At 36.3% G+C, this 17,743-nt stretch overlaps 1 protein-coding gene and 1 long non-coding RNA gene across 2 annotated transcripts in view; both read left to right on the top strand.

The window, feature by feature from the left end:
• Nucleotides 1–7,896, top strand: part of cunh8orf74 (chromosome unknown C8orf74 homolog) — a 121,794-nt gene extending 113,898 nt beyond the window's left edge. Inside the window, exons 7-9 of the mRNA XM_016673853.1 lie at nucleotides 4,681–4,752; nucleotides 7,056–7,102; nucleotides 7,597–7,896. The gene's annotated coding sequence lies outside the window, so the exon portion shown is untranslated. The remainder of the gene's footprint in view (nucleotides 1–4,680; nucleotides 4,753–7,055; nucleotides 7,103–7,596) is intronic.
• Nucleotides 7,897–15,265: 7,369 nt separating this feature from the next.
• Nucleotides 15,266–17,710, top strand: LOC107836781 (uncharacterized). Its single transcript, XR_001662737.1, has 2 exons — nucleotides 15,266–17,065; nucleotides 17,123–17,710. It is a non-coding gene; the product is annotated as an uncharacterized LOC107836781 (long non-coding RNA).
• Nucleotides 17,711–17,743: the final 33 nt, after the last annotated feature.

The following is a 17,743-nucleotide window of genomic DNA, read 5'->3' on the forward strand; positions in this document are numbered from 1 at the left end:
GTATGCGAAGTGGGCGAAGCCGCTTACAGTGTGCTTTATGACGTGAGCACAAAGTGAAACTGCAAGCGCGGCTTGCAGCGGGGCCTGAAATGTAGTTAAATCTCTTTCATATTAATAAAATGGCCATCAAGCTCCGCAATTAGTGATTTGAAGTAATAATGATAATATTTCTAATCATAATGGCGACAAGAGGAAAGTGGGGACGTGTTGATGGCTAACAGTGGCGCGGTGAAATCTTCATCCCACAGGCCGGACTGGGAAGCTCTGGCTACTTAATTAAATTCCAATTAGGACAGTATCAATGTGCTGTTTTAGCCGCAGCGCCTTTGTGACTAAATGAGCTCTCAGTCTGCTCTTATCTGGCGCCGCAAAGAGGGGCCTGCATGAGAGGGGCCACTGAAGATAATTTATAGCTTTTAATTAGTCCTCCCTCCGCCCGGTCCGCTCGGTGCTCATCACGGGGAGCGGCCTGAATAAAACCCGAGTCACAAGCGCTGTCACCGCCGCCTGGCAGGGCCCTTAATCAAAGTGAAGCAGGGGCCGCGCTACAAGCCACGTAATTTCCAAGGTGCTGATAAAGCTTGTTGAATAATAGCGGGGCCCCTCAGAGACACCATTTACAGAAATGACTTTATTGACGGCTTAACGTTGGTGATTCATTTTACCTTTCATGTACTGGGAGCCGGATTTGTCGCCGTAATAGGATGATAAATGCACTGACGGATCGCAGCCGCGCTTTTATTGAGTAGCCCATAAAGTCGAGGTGCTTCAGTACACACTCTCTCTCTCACACACACCCACACACACCATGCACCTCTGGTTGTAAAGAAGCTGAACAGCGTTTTCCGCTTCAAAATTAAGCTTTTAATTCAAAAACATACATTAGAATAATAATATGAAAATACTGTTATTTGCATAGCAAAGCAGTTTTAGTTTTCACACAAGCAGGCTTAGACAAAAAGAAAAGTATCGTCGGGTGGTGACTCTTAAAAAGTTAAATAGATATATTAATTATTCGCTTCTTCACTGTGTTGATTTCAAATTCCACGTCTAATATTTGCGATTAATCACATTCGCACTAACATTTTTTCCATTTCTTCATACATAAACAGCATTTTAATTATAACAAATAAAACCCCAGTCAGCTCTATAAAAAGGCGGAAATTCAAACACACTAAGAACAAAGTCAAATATTTCTTATCAACTAAAAAAAATCCACTATATTTAATTATGCAGGAAAATAATTTACTTTCTTTAGATATGTAAATCATAAATTTGCACCTATCATTTGCCTATAATTTGCGCGTATTTCTTTTCCCTTACCGTTTCATGATCACCTTGCATCGTGTTGTGCTCTGTGTTATATCGTTACACTGTCATTTTTGTTACCTTTTTTTGTCTTAAGTTGCTTGGACTCAATCTTCAAATGAACTAAGACTTTACAAATTGCTCCATTTGACACATGTAGGTGAGATAACTTAGTGGGAAGTTGTGAAACAGCTTCCGTTGTTAGCCGTGTGCTTGTGCTGCCACCTAGTGGAGAACACGTGCGACCTGTAAAAAGTTATTTCCTGATCTGAACAGTAGGAGGGAGTACAACATCCTTTTCTATGCATTTCTACTTGTTAATCCTTTTGTATTTAAAATTCTTATAAAAAGCAAAGGAATAATAAAAGGATTATTGATAACAAACAGTATTTTTATTATTATTTTTGTGTGTAGCCTAAGCAATGAATGAATGAATAAATAAAAATGGCTACAATTACTGCAATATATGTTGCCTAGAAAGTACATAAAATATTATTATTATGTGCCACCACCATGTTTTTGCAGTGGTGGTTGTGATGTGCCATGTAATTTTTCTACATTATTGCCAAAATGTCGCATTTTGGTCTCATCTGATCATCTTCTTCTATATGAACCATCAATCCAAATGTCACACTCTGACTGAAGTAGCAAAAATAATAATTTGTACCTCAGATTTTTCTCTCTGTGAAGCTTGCTGTGATGTCACAAGGATACTTCTGGTTGAAAATATCAGAATAAAAGCACTTCCTGTTCTTTTCATTCAGAAGTTCAACAATCATATATTTACATGCTACACTATTTTTTAAAATCATTCATTATGTAGTGATTTATACCTGAAATTTGAACATCTTTACAATTTAGAAGTGACAGAAAATAGTTTCTGTCAATATTACCAATTATTCTCCAGCTCAGAGTAAGGAGAAAATCTTATTTAACCCAATACATGTCTAAATATTTCAATTTCTGTTCCTAATTAAGTCAAGGATTTTCCCTTATTCGATTAAAAGGGACATTTGTTTACCAATTATGTAAAATATCATGCTAGAGGGTAAAATTGAAGAGCATCTGTGTAACTTTAGCACCACCTAGTGTCTGAGTGGAGATAGGAGATAAAAACCAGCATTTCACTTCAGAGCTTTATGCTACTGCTAGTTATGTTACAACTTAACATAACTTTATGTTATGTTAATTTAATTTAAAGTATGTTCTTAAGAAAAGTTGCTAAAAAATGAATCTTTTTTTTAAATTGCAGTGGAATCAAATTTGTACAATAACAAGAGAACAAGAAATAAGTTACACAAATCTTTTTATTTAAACTGCTCATCACATCTATTTTATTGAGAAATATTTAACTTTTTCCAAATCTTGTAAAATTAAACAAAAATTATGTTCATCTCATGCATTTTAGTTTCAAATGCACCTTCGTTTGACATTTTTAACTTAAAGCTTCTGCTGCATGATTTGAATGTGACATTAAGATACTCTTCAACATGTATAAACATGTTCAGACCAATGCACCTTAAATACAATTTATTCACTGAAATACAAGGCTAACGGCACGCCCCATAAAGTTTTTTCAACCACATCACAAATATAGAGGAACACGGGTAAAAATAAATTAAATAGATGAAAAATGTATAACCTTCGATAAAGATATTGTTTTCTAAAATATATATTTTTATAACATTTATAGCCAGATTTAGAAAATGTTCATTCCTGTCTTATATTTACAACATTGTTAGGTGAAAAAAAAAAAACATAAAGTGTTTTGTAGAAACATTTTAATTATCATATTTTTGTTCTCTTTTTCCAGCTATTCAGAGAAAAGGTTGCACGTTATCCAAACAGACCAAGCTCTTGACTTGATGCCGAAGCAACTCTCATCCGGTTTTAGCTAAAAAATGTGACATAAATCCTGCATGTAAATATGCTGCATGAATGCATGCATGTGTAAAAACAATTCGTCCTGTTATCTTAGGAAGGAAAAATAGGTAGGAAAAATGACATAAAATCTCATTAGCCTGACAAATCATTAATCATTACTATAATCAGTCAATTCTTGCAACACATTTATTGATCAGATTTCTCTTGTTGTGACTCCAACATGGACACATTCTGTTGTCCTGACAGCTGTATTATTATTAAGTTTGGAGTCTAATCACCTTGCAGTGTAAGTTTAAAAAAGACAGTTTAAAAAAGTTACATTTATTAAAAGGAACCTTCATTGTTTCTTTTAACAATGGTTTCTATGGTTACTATGGTTTCTATGGTTACTTTACCATAGAAAAGTAACCATAGAAATGTCAGTGAATCTGATGACTGGTGTGGTTTCTTTACCATAGAAACCAATTAGTATGGAGACCAGTGTGTAGCTTAAATTTTAAATGATCAGCAATGTGTTGATATAGGCTGGAGAATTATACTGTACTATGTCAGGCTGGATTTGTGTTTAGATTTATTTATAACTTACAGTTTAGTTTAATAAAGATTTTATTTGAAAAATACATTTCTTATACAAGTTAATAATTTACTTGCAATTTACCACTTTTCTTATCATTAATATGCAATACTGTGCTTGTAAAGTTATTGCGCTGTATTTTAATGGTCCACTAGCAGCCATCACCACCAGTTTGTTTATATATTTCAAACTCAAATGACAGTTGTGCAGCTTTCAGCACTTGTACACATAAATATAGGATTTTTGTTGGTCATCAGTTCAAATGTCATAATGCTGGCCATGAAGGTCTGTAGGGAGAATTGGTTAGAAATGTGTGTGAACTAAATTAGGATTTAATTAAGCCCAATAAAAAAGAGAGAACAGATTAAAATCTTCCTCAAATGTAAACAAATATTGCACTTCTTTATATCACCACCAGAGGGCGTACTACAACAGTCAAAGCAGATTTAAAAAGTGATTCTAATGGCCATCGAATATTGATTCACTGACATTTCTGCCTCTGCAGAAAAAAATAGCATAAAGTGACAAAATAAATAATTTTTATTGGTTTAAAATGCTGATTTTAATGCCAAACTGTCTTGAAGATCTAATCCAACCAATTAAAATGTGGATAAATAAGCAAATCTTAATGAGGAGTGTTGTGTTTAAAACAGTAAATTAACCTGTTTTATTCTCTTTGCACCACAGGTGTCATTTTGAATAGATTTGTGTTCACAGGTGACAAGCCTTGAATAGATTTCACAAACAACAAGTCATCCCACTTTTAGGCACCGGGCCACATCGTTTTACACATAAACGATATTGAAATGCCACCAATGTGTAGAGGACATGTATGCATACCAAACAGCAATTATTATTCACTGGGTTTGCTCCTTCTCTTTCTTTGTCCCCCTCTGTCTGTATCTCTCTCCAAGGTCCCGGCTCTCTGCAGTAATAATACATGAACAGCTCCTCTCCCTCATCCATTAATCAGGAGGGAGGCTGAGGTAACGCCAGGCTGATCTTTGGCCCTCACACACACATACACACTTACCTTATCGCTAATAATTGAAGGGATATTAATGCAGATGAATAATTAAGCTTTGGGGGGGGCTCTCTTTAGCGTCCTAATGAGAGGTGGCGACAGATTGCTCCGAAGTCTTATTACGTCTCGTCGAGAAGTTTGGGAAAGCTTAAAGTGGTGATAAATGGCCTCCATCTGGCAATTGGCGAATTAAATCAATGCAGGCGCTTTGCAGAGTTTCCAATTTGAGCAACGCCACATTGTTGCTCTAATGAAGAAATCGGTCTCCGATCCTTTCTGAATTCTGTCATTCTGAGAGGAAAAGTGAATCTGATGACTGGTATAATAGTCTGTTTTAATCTGAGAGATTTTAACCAACTAGTAGAAGTAATTATTGAGATATTCTGCCATATAAACATGCTAACAAAATGTTGTACATTAAGGAAAATCATTAAGATTTATCCTGTTTCTGCCTTTTTATTACACTTAAATGTTATAGGCCACCAAAGAAATTTTATTATCAGACGAAGAAAACCTGAGTAAAACAAAGATGCTGATGGTTTAATTTATTAAGAGAGAAAAGTTATCCAAGCCTAAAAAGTAATTTCTTCTAACGCTAAAAACTAATTAATATTTTACCTGCAGAATGGGCTTTCAGTTGTTAGCTTTATTGCTCAAACTTCAGGGAGACCAAACGTTTCAACACCATCTGTGTCTCCATCCCTGTTGCTGTGCTGACTTGTGACTCAGATGAAGACACAGATGGTGTCGAAACGTTAGTCTCCATAAAGTTTTAGCAATAAAGCTAAAAACTGATTGAGCTGTGAGCTATTTTTACCAATTTTCTCTTTCTTACTGTTGAGTTATGACCAGGTCTTAACTGGGTTTGGTGAGGTCTGCAGTGTTTTGATAAACTAGCCTCTCCTAGAAAGTTTCAACACTGTTTCCTGTTTTCTATATTTGTGGATAATGGCGCTCAGTGTGGCTTGTTGGAGTCCCAAAGTTTCAGAAATCACTATGTAGAGGTCCTGTGATGGAAGCACAACACACATATAGAGGCCTTAGTTCTCGACGCAAATGTCACAGGTTCGAGTCCCGAGCTGTTGACCCTTTGCTGCACTTTTTCCTCTTCTCTCTTAACCTACTTTGATGTCAAATAAAGGCCACAAGAGCCAAAAAAACCTTAAAACCCCCCAAATTTTTTTTATCTTTTTTCACCCTGTGGCCTACTTCATGTTGTCAGACAGGTTCTACTTCTTCATTTATCATTCTGGTGGTAATGCTGAATCAGAAAATTGAAGAATCTTTGATAAAAAAAATATTTAATCACAGATACTGCATGATTAAAGAGGGCTTACTCTTTCAGATAAGAGATCCCTTTTTCTTAAATAAATGATATTATTTACAACATTTTTTTATTTTTAGCATCTAAAGAGTTCATTGTCCTGGATGACTTAGCAATCTGTACATTAGCTCTTTATTATTGTATTGATGAATTTGTTTACACTCAGCTTGTCAATCCGTGGTAATTGCAACAGCTCACAAACCTCAAAAGAAGCCAGGCTGTCATTTCAGATAAAAGACTGATGAAGGATTTTCTGGAGACGCTGGGTGTTTCAGACTCTTCAGATTTGACATTTGTAGAAGAAACAGTTGTGTGGCTTGTTGCAGCAGCTGTTGTCAGCTGTTAGAGATGTGCTGTAACTCGCTGCTGGTGTTCAGGGTTGAAAAAAAAAAAAAAAAAAAAAAAAAAAAAAAAAAAAAAAAAAAAAAACACAAAAAAAAAAAAAAAAAAAAAAAGAAACAACAAAAAAAAACACCGCCAGCAGTAAGGCTCCTAGGATGGTTATTTTGGTTACCAGTGTCAGAACTGGAACGTCTTACTTTAGCTGTTGGATGGTTTGTTTTTAAATGTGGATCAACATCCATTATTCATCCAATAAAATGTATTCATTTGATGATCCTGTGTTATATAAAATCACATTGACTTACAGTAGTTAATATTTATGCTCGAAATGTCTCTATATTGTAAATATTAACTTTTAAAGATAAAATAAATAACAGCATTACAGACAGTTTCCCAGGTGCAGCTAGACTTTTAGATCAACATCTTAAGTTGTTGTGTAACTACTGGAACATTTTCATAATTCTTTCCGACATCAGTTCAGTCACTTTCTAACTAGAAAAACTTTAGCAACCTCAGTATTTAGTTAGAATAATTGAACTAAAAATACAGAAGAAAGAATGTGCAAACTAATTGACTTTCTGTTATTTTAATATTTGCAGATGACATGATAATGTGTGATGAGAGTAACATGAGAGAAGGAATGAAGGTAAGTTAAAAAATAAAAACACAAAAATGATGTTTGTGAACGAGATGGAGATCAGAGGGCTGTGAGTTAATGTGGAGGAGTTGACCAGTGTGTCCTGGAGGGATAGTGGATATACTGGACAAATGAATGTGTAAAATAAATATGCCAGGAAGTAGTAAATAAGAAGTGAAAAGGACGAGCACAGAGGAGTTTCATGCATGCACAGATCTGAACACTCACAGCTCCTATGAGTGCATCGCCATTGAGGTTCAGACTTTACCTTTTCTGTATTTTCTTTCTTCACTCATCCTGCATCTGGTGATGGTGGCATCCTTCCGATTCCTGGAAGTTCTCATCTGAAATGATGTGTACTAGATCTAAGGCAATTTCTGCCAATTCACAACAAAAACAGGCTTACGTATACTCGATGTGGTATACTGTGAGCAGCAGACAACATGGACCTGCAGAGGCTCATAAACACATCTCAGATCATCAAATGCTCTCTGTCCCCCCAGGAGGAGGTTGCTAACTCCAGGTGCATCAGAAGAGCCAAAATCATCCTCAAAACTCCTCCCACCAAGATCATCATTTGTTTTCTTTAATGCCTTCAGGCAGCGTTATAGATCGATGGAAGCCTCAGCCACCAGGACAAAAACTAATTTTTATCCAGAGGCCGTCAGAGCTTTCAACTGTGCATGTAAATCACATTGATTTCTATTTTAGTAAAAACAGTCACTTTAATCTTGTACAGTTCTACCTGCTATTGGTAACTTTTATATATGTTATATGTTTATATAAAATAAAGGACCTAAACTAGGTTGTGTTGGTCATTGTCAATCATCAAATGCTGATTGTGAGGAAAAGTCAGGAGAGAAAGCTGTGAGGCAGAAGGTTATAGCTAAATGTTGACAGACGAATTAGAAGCAAATACTCCACAACATCCACGTGCAACTAAATATAGACAAGGTTTTCACTTTGAGACTGTTTTGATCCAAACTGTGCTCAAATTACAAAGACACAGTTGAGCAACAAGAGGGTAAAAGTGTCCTGCTCACTAGACAAAGTGTGAAACTAAGGCCATTAAGCTTCTATTCTTCATATCTTCTCCATAAGAAGATGTGATAAATGTTGTGAGAAAGAATAGTAGCAGTCTGACAGTGAATAAATAGATGGATGTACATTTCTAAGGGACATTAAATGGAAAAGACATAACATAAAGTATCTTGAATTCATAGCAGCTGCAATAAAACATTGAAATTATTTGCTCTGGGCTTGTGGTTTAAAGAGACAGTAGTTCTGACTAAAGAGTCCCATCTTGTGATCTAATAACGCCGACTTCACTGCTAATGCAGTTTTTAAAGTCATGAATATGAAATTTGAGCATTAACATATTAATTTCTTGGAAAGCGCTGACCTGATTGGCATAGTGGTTTTTGTCTGCTTGTAAAACAGTCTGTCTACATGGGGAAAAACACGCAGCACCTTCAGCATGACCGGCACCGAGGGCGGCTTGTGTGTCTGTGTGGGACTTCATCAGCCATGCTGCTTGGGGCCAATCTAACCTTTCAGTCTGCTCTCTAAGGATCTCCTCTCATTCTGGCTTTGCACAGCCTGTCACCATCTCCAACTAAAGGAAAGATAAAACATACAGTCCTCATTGGCTTTCTTACAATAAAAGCTGCCTACTTCACTGACTTCTGTAACCTTTTCTCCTCTGTGAAGAAAGGACAGGCTGCGCTGGGTGATGTATGAAAGCGTTCTCAGGTTTTTTGTAGTGTATTTAGACAGAATATCCCCTCCCTTTTCTTATTATTATTTTTATTTTTTACTAACAATGATATTTAAATAAAAGATCATGGTCCAGAGATAAACAAGTCTGCACTTGGGCTTCCAGCTAAATTCAAATGTCATGCTCACAACCACGAAGCTAACATCCCGAAATGTTTAGCGGCTGCAGCGCTTGTCACGTTCAGGGTGCCAAACTGCTAACATTTACTAAACATGACTTTAGTTTTCAAACCATTTGGCCATAAATTACATAAGCTTGTCCTCTAAAGTAAAAGATACAATCAGGATGAAGCCGGTTTTATTTTTTTACCTGCATATTACAGCACTTTGCAAATTTATTCAAACCGCTTTAACTTATTTTTGTCACAAACCTCAAGGCATTTTGTCTGGGTTTTATCTGAATGAGCGACAGAAAGTGGGAAATAATTGTGAAGTGGGAGAAAATGGACATGATGTTCACATTTTTCACAAATACAAATCTGAAAAGTATGATATGGATACAGTGGACACCACTCTATCTGAGGTTCAGTATTTGAAAATGTATCTTTTTGCATATTTTATTGTAGCTCATTTCTAAGGCCCACTCCTCAAGGTTTTTTGTTATTAAGTAGGAAAGTTTTTAGCAGTTTTTGCCCTGCAGCCACACAGAAACAAACTGTTTTGTTTAAACTCTGACATATTAGCCCAATCCCTGTGGGCGGGGCCTAAAATATTCAAATTATTTAAGACTTGCAACAGATTATTAACTCAGTTTATGTCTGGAATTTGAGCTGCTGATTCTGTCAGCTGAATATGCTTCATTCAGTCTAAACTAGGTGTGTCCAAAGTGTGGACATTTGTAGCCATCAGAATTACTTTGAGTGGTCTGCAATCTCCATTCAAGATGGTGGATGTGATTGAAAAACCATTTAGGGGCTAGATTTTCCCACAAGGTCTTTAAAACAAGATGCAAACAAGTTAGCATCTTAATAATAATGAGAATAATGAGGTAACTTCCAAAGGATGTATCCAAATTATAATTTTTACAGAAAAAATTAAAAGATGCACAACTTGGCTTTGGCCTGTCAGATAAACACATAATATTTGTGGTTGTATTATGACAAAATGTGGACACGTTAAAGCATCTGAAATCCTTTTGCAGGTTTCTGCAGCTTGAGAAGCTTTTGATCAAGCAGAAGGTGAATGGCTCTCTAAAAGTATTGCCAGGCGTGACAAGCTGCGATAGGAGAGGATATAAATAATAACGATAGAAATGTGTAAAAGGAGGAAGGTAGAGGGAGGAGGCAGTCAGAGGGGAGATGATGGTTGAAAGGACGGAGTGAAAGAAATCTATCATCTTTAGCCTCTCATTATGGGCCGGCTCCGAGAACAAGACAAGACATGTTTCTGACAGTGATGCCTTTTCACTGTCAGCATGCAAGTCACCTGGATATGAACTGTTTTACTCGTGTGAATTAGAGTCAAACGTACCTAGAAAGAAGGAAAGTAGTAATAATTTATGGCAACGATCAGGAATGGCTTTATCGATCAAAACACACAAGTCAGATTCAGTTTAGTGATAAAGTTAGAGTTCATTTTATGAGGTGAAATACTTATTTGAGAGGGAAATTAACATTTTAATATCTCAATTTAAGATTGAGTTCAAACCAAAATTTAAGTTTGTTTTTGTTCCTCAGTTAAAATCCTTTATTAATTTATTTTTCTTATTTCACTTAATATGAAAGATATCTTTAGGCCCTGATCTTGTTTTACTTTTTCCTCATTTGGCCGATTAAAGCACAAAGTAGAGCTCCAAAGTGCAGGCTGACAGAAAACATGAGTCAGCATTTGCAAAAACAATTATCCGGCATATGAGTCGCATCTGTGTCGGTATCTGGCCTCCTCAAAGTACTTTGGGTTGGCAGAAATATAACAATGCATCATCTCTTGTCTTCTGGAACATTAATCGACTTTATTGTATAAAGTTTTGGGATAGAAACAAATTAACAGAAAACAAATGTGGTGAAATAAACCTAAATGAAAACCATGCAACGAAATGTTCCACACATTTTCAAACGATTTAAAGTCACAGTTTTAATTAATTGAACCATATGGTAATCCAGTTTTACACAGCATTCAGGTTAAAGAATAAACAGGGTGATATTTATCCAGAACAACAGATAATTTGTCCAATTTATTGTTCTGCTGCTCATCTTACAATGAGACCATCTGAGGAAAAGAAGAACAGAGTGGAGGCTGTTGAGGAATAGCTCTCATTAGAGAGATTATTATTTCCCTCTCTTTGTATCTCAAAAACGAGAAAATGACTCAACTCATGCAACCATAACAAGACAAACAGCAAAAAGTATTTATTGTGTTGTGCTCTACTTTAATTTGTTAGTGGGAGTGGATGTTTCTTGGCTCCAAATTATATACCCAAACGCAAACAGTCAGTGTTGACTTATTATGACTGACAATGAATAAAATATGGCCTGAGTCATATTTTATTCATTGTCATTTTATTCACTGTTAGCGAATGTTTAAAAAGTAAGGTATATACAGGAAATTAGGATTTCGTTAAAAAGTTTGTGCCTTTCAGTAGTTCATTTCAAAATGTATGATGATTTTGACTTACAGATGAAATTTAGTTTAATCTTATAGCTTACATACTAATGTTTCTGGTTGTGAACTGATTATATTACACTACAGTTTAACCTGAGATTAGATGTATTCTGGTTTGTAGTTTTACATCTCTTGTTTTGTTTAGTTCTCTCTGCTGATTAGCTTTATAGAGATGCTGATTTCATTTTCCAGTAGGACTTTTTATCTACCTACATTCTCCAAAGTATCAACACTTTCTTTGATGACCAGCTGCAGGAAAGCCCTGTAGAGTCAAGACGTGCATAACAGATGAATTTGTACAGAAGAAAACAGAAAATGAAATATATATTTTTCTCTTTGCCTGTACAATCAATAAACTTGGACATAAACTCTGAAATGCAGTTAGTCTGTTAATATTTAGCAGTTTTGTGTCTAAATAAACCCAGATAATGACGTGTTGATTTGGTAGCAGTGTAATTACTTTCACTGGTGCGCACCGTCTTTGTCTTGCCGCACACTTCCATCTTTACCACGGTGGCTCCTCAGTTTAACCTCCTTTATTTGGTTTCCCAGTGAGGCCGCTGCTCTCCCCCAGCTGCGTGGTTTGCGAAGCGCGCCGGCTCGCGCAACAACAAAAGAGGAAGATAAGCAGAAGGTTTTAAAAGTGTCATTCAAAGTGTAAATTCTCAGCATGGCCCCTCTCTGGGGGTCTCTTTTGATGTCCCTTTTTATATTTCACTCATGCAGTGTTGGCATTTGCATCTCAAGGCGAGAACACGGATCAATCATGGCGGGGAGGAAACTGTTGGAGTGAAAGAATGAGAAGAGGTTTTAAAAATGCCTCGATGATTGGCTGCTTGTGCGAAGCGTTTGTCAGCAGCAGTATTTCACACCAGTTGCTGGAATCAAATAAAACAAACCAGTTGTCGCCACAGTGGCAAGCTGGTGCATTTTGTATCTGTAAGATTAGATTTTATAATCAGTGTGATCAATTGCAATGATCATCAGTGACGATGGCAGCTACAACAGCACACCCACTCTAAAGCTGGCTGGTTTCAGCAGCTGGAGCGCCCGCAGACACATGCTATCATTACTCCAATATGATGCCTGTTGCTCAGCTGCCTGTCAGGCTGAATTCCCCTGAACAAGGCATGCGTGCATGTGTGTGTGTGTGTGTGTGGGGGTGTGTGTGAAGCCTTGGCCCACTTATCTCATCCATCAGAGGATTTCAGTACTCCGCCTGTCAGTCAGCAATCGCTCACTGTCGCCCCGACCGGGCTTGCCGATCATCTATCGTGTTTGGAGAAACGTGAGTGTGAGAGTGCACGAGCATCAGTCAGCCACTTCCTGACACGTACTGCCGTTGATGTCTCAGTTGGTGTCAGCAACTCCACTTTTCATCCTAAATGTGTCTGCGGTGGGCGATGAGAGCCGTTACAGGGCCATCTTTAAGCGGAAGACCTCCGCTGGTGACATCATCGCTTCGGTTCACAGCTCTAAATCTCTCCAAACAGAGAACACCCTAAAGGGACAGATAATAAAATCTGGCCACTGTGTAATAATACGATTCCCAAATGATCTACAGAGAATGTCAAACTCCAGCCATGTTTAAGCTTAATGGAAGACCATTTAGTCATCTTTCAGTAAAATACTATAGATTCACTCATCCTGCTCTTGATTTTGGCTGTTATCTTTTGAAACTAATCCTGGGCTCACAACTTCTGCTGTAGTTAACTGGGATAAAGGCAGAATGGTTACTGACAGTGGGCGAACAAACAAAAAGTGATATTCCATGTCCATGGATCTAGTTTCTGTAAAATCCAGTCATTGTGACTGAGCATCTTAACAAATAGTCTTCAGTTCACTCAAAAGACTGCAAATAAGTTAAACTACATATTGAATGTTAGTTTCCAAACTTATGACATTTTGTAATAAAAGATGTTGCATAGATACGTCTGCAGATGAGTTACTTCTTTTGAGCATAACACAGTAAACCAAAAGAATATGAACACCCAGTGTTTATTGATCACATCTCCTGCCTGGTCAGATGTATTCAATAGATTAGAAAAGCTTATTATAGAAACTTTATCACTGAGTAAAATACATTATTTAGCTTAATTACACACAGATGGATATTTGAAAACCTTTAAATGTGAGATTTAAAATTGGAATATTTCATAAGATCAATTAAAATCTATTCTTAAAAAATATTAAAAGCATATTTAATACCTGCTTTAAGGTTATTTTAATCTGACAAAAGAGCTTAATCAGGATATTGTAATTTATTGAACATGACTGAAAGCTGTTCTGATTTTCAGAGACAGGTAAAGCATACCAGAGTTTATCCTGGATGGTATGGGCTTGGAAAGGAGTGGAAAAATGTTCATAAACCCGCCACAAGTCGACTCAAACGTGTGGGTTTAATACTTCTGCATTCTAGAAACATTAGTGCATGCGACTGAGAAATAGAAAATATAAGTGTCTCATGTCACGATTATCCTCCGATGTGAATTTACCCCAACTACTTTTAAAATTCCAGTTAGAGAAAAGCCTTGAAGATTTTAAATTCCAACTTTATTCCCACTGGGTTCCATAAATTCAGGGATCCTGTTGGGCCCAAATGCATCACCCAAAGGGAACATTAAAGACAGTTGTCAAAGTATTATCCATCTGAACGACAGAATAATTCACTGTGGTTTTGTTATATTCTGTATCTGTACTGTCGCCACCTTTTTCCAACGAGGGAAACTAATAGTTCGGACCATGAACGCTTGACTCTAGACAGGAACAGGGACGGCTTCTGATAGGAATTTTAATTGGGTCATCTCAGAACATGAGGTTGGACTTAATTGGTAAAAATTTCCAACTTTGCCCAGGATGTCACTAAACCATACACGCTGGACCTTTAAAAATCTCCAGAGGGGTGCAGGGTTAAATCTCTAGATTTTATGTATGACATATGAAACATAAAAACTATAGACTTAAGTTTCAGAGCAGGCAAAACAAAAGATAAAACTCTAAAAGCTGTCGTAACAGGTGTGTATAAGGAGCTATTTTCCTTGAGTAGCTGCGTAGCAACACAATCCCCTCTGAGCTCGGCCAAGTTTGGACGCTGGGAGCAGGAGGAGAAGCCAACGTCTTAAATGAGGTTTATCAAAGCAGACATACTAATATTTGTTTCCCACCAATTCCATTTAAAGTGTCAGAGCTGGCGTGTAAACAGCTGGTTTGTGCGCCTCCCCAGGGGGATAGGTATTAAAAAGGAAAATCCAAAATGCACACAAAACAGCCATCATCTTAATGAGGGCTTACAGGAGCATTGGAGGCTGGTGCACTATTTGCAAATAGCTCATCAGGAATCAAACACATGAGGCAGAAAGCTTGGCCTTCACTCAGTTTCATATTTCACAATGCTTCAGATTTTTCCAACATTTAAAGTACCTTATTTATATTCCATCACCTTATGTCACATTAGGATTTTCTCTGATCTCTTGTCAAGGGGGCATGTGACCGTCCTTCAAAGTTAGCGCGTAAACAGTAATTCAAGTGGAGCAGAGTTTGATAAAATGCATTTTCAATTCCATATCGTTGCATCTAATTTAAATAAAAGCTTTATGTGACAATTTCAGACACATTTTATCATCTAGTGTTGGAACATTTTGCTTTAATTGCCTAAAATCAAGTAATTTAAGACAGTAATTTATCAATGCAATCACATAAGATATCTGTTCCAATATTTAATTAATCTTTTGTGGTTTGCAGCTTAAAGCTCTGAAAGGAAGGCTTCCTACTGGACTCATCTGCTGAAAATGTCCAGAAGGAGCAGAGATGTTCAGGCCCTGAAGGACACACTGCAGAAACACAAGGTTTGTCCACAATAATGAATCACAGCTCTTTCAAGCAGGCAGAAATTATCAGAGAAATATTTCCAGGAATTTCCAGCAGCAAAGAATCTATGATTGAAAAGGAAAGTGCTGTTTTCAGAGAACGGACAGATTAGCTCAGAGAAATGTTTTTAAAGTTATTTATTGGTATATATGAGAACAAAACAACCATGAACAGAACATGACAACAGGTTTTTAGTGTGATTGGTTATTTTGTTAAACACAGACCACTACACACATCAGCACAGTTTGGCATGCTGCAGCAATCCAAGTTGCCATTTGGAGTTTTCGCAACTTCCTGTATTGTATTGTATTGATGCATTCAGAATATTTATTTGGCCGACTTCAAGCTTTCCTGTGCCATTTCCAAATTTCAACACAGTGTAAAAAGGTTTTAGAGGGTTGACTGATTTTGTTTTTAAAAGCACTTGCATGCTTGTGTACAGCTTTTGCCTTGTTAGTATTCCTCAAACCTATGCTGACTGTCACCAAATTCAGTCCTCCTCTACAAATATCCTCCAAAAGGGATTTATGTCCTCCAGCATTAATTACTGAAATACCAAAACACACATGCACACATGATATGTCTACTGAATCATATTGTTAAACTTAAATAAGAAATATTTTCAGTCAGTTACAGTCGCATTTGTTCATGTTTCACCTTTACATCACATATCGTAAATTTTGGCTCAGTAGGATTTGCATAATCTTTCTGACTAGCAGACAAATAAACAACTGCTGACCTCAAGTCTTACTGTATCAGAGGAAAAACTGTGCACTTGTTAGGATTCTCCTAATATGCTATGATTGACATCATGATACAGAAGTTAACTGTTACAGTAATTTTTACATCTTCACGTACATCAAGATGTGAAAGTCACTGTAATGTTTAACTTATTTACACATATAATGACCTGCTTGCTTTCAACTGAAAATAAAACATCTAGTTTATTGTTGCTAAAGATATAAATAATATATTTTGGCTGAAGGATTTCAACAAAACACTAAATCATTTGTTGTACTGATAATCACTTTAAAATTTTTTTAGAAAAACATATTCACAGCACCGATTTAGCTTGTAGGCTAACCGCTAATATGCTACCATGTTAAACATGCTAACCCTGCTCAGTCGCAATAGCTTTCTGTTTGTCTGATTTTGTATTTAAGTTTAAAGTGATTTTCTCGTTTTGACTTACATACGCTTTGATGTTATTAAGTAAACAAAAGATTCAGAAAATGTGAAAAAGGTATGAGGAAACTCAACAGTAAAGATTGGTCCGTATTGTTGCATTTATTACAGTTTCTTCAGCTAACTAGCTAGCTGATAGCACAGTACAAAAATTGTGAAGTAACTTCCTCTTATGCAAAGTATTCTACTGAGTAAAATGAGATTAATCTGATCAAAAACAAACTAAAATTTGAACAGTGTTGGGAAAACAAAGGCTGATTCAGCATAGCTAACGAAAAAGTGAAACAAATTTGATTTGCTAAATTTGTTCTGGAGATGCTTCTTAATGGTTTTGATGTCACTATTACACAAAAACACAACTTTTACTGGAACAGCAAGTAATTTGTTATGCATAGCTTTGATAAGCTGTGTTATACCTTCATTAAATAATTTTGTTTTATCCACTTACATTACATATGTACAAAATCAGTCCCTAAATGTTCAACTTGGTGAAGATAATAATATATTAGCACTTAGCTTACTGGCTAAGTGCCAGTAAGCTAAGTGCTCACTTAGCCAGAAAATTGTTAGATTCTAATTCTAATTCTAATCTCCAATTAGAAATTGCTTTTCACAAGGAGAACTAATTATTTAATATTGTGTTGATATCCCTCAGGGAAATTATATTACTAAGCATTAAATAATAAAGGAGACTTCTTCTGGTGTTTTGATGAAACTCTGTAAAAAGTCAGCACTGTTTCATTTCAGCATACATAGTCAATCATCACATTAAAACTGTAATTTTGCCCCAAAATTTAAGTTACAGTGTTGTGAACAGGTCACTAAATAGTGCCTCACCGACAGTCCTCTTAATATGGTCATATTTCTTTTTAAATATTGCTGTTATTGCACAAGGTGCCTTATAAACAACCAGCGAAATGCCAATAATCTTTAAGGCCCGTCGTTATTTTCCTCAAATGGTTTTAAGACGTTCCTCCAGGAACATTTCCTCCCGGGTTCTTTATGGTGTGTCGTAAATCACCAGGAACATGAGTTTTCTCACACTGAGATATCAGTCACAGTTTTATAGCAATCTCTATCTAAACTCCAGTTAAAATAAATGTCATATACAAAAATCTTTCAATTAGTTTTTACAGCATATAGGGTTCAGATAGCTCTGTAAACTTGAACAGGTGTGCAAAAGAAGAAAAAAAAAACATAATTAACCTTTAGTTGAGACAA

Source organism: Poecilia formosa, unplaced genomic scaffold (genome assembly GCF_000485575.1).
Source record: "Poecilia formosa unplaced genomic scaffold, Poecilia_formosa-5.1.2 Scaffold83, whole genome shotgun sequence".
Taxonomy (NCBI): Eukaryota; Metazoa; Chordata; class Actinopteri; order Cyprinodontiformes; family Poeciliidae; genus Poecilia; species Poecilia formosa.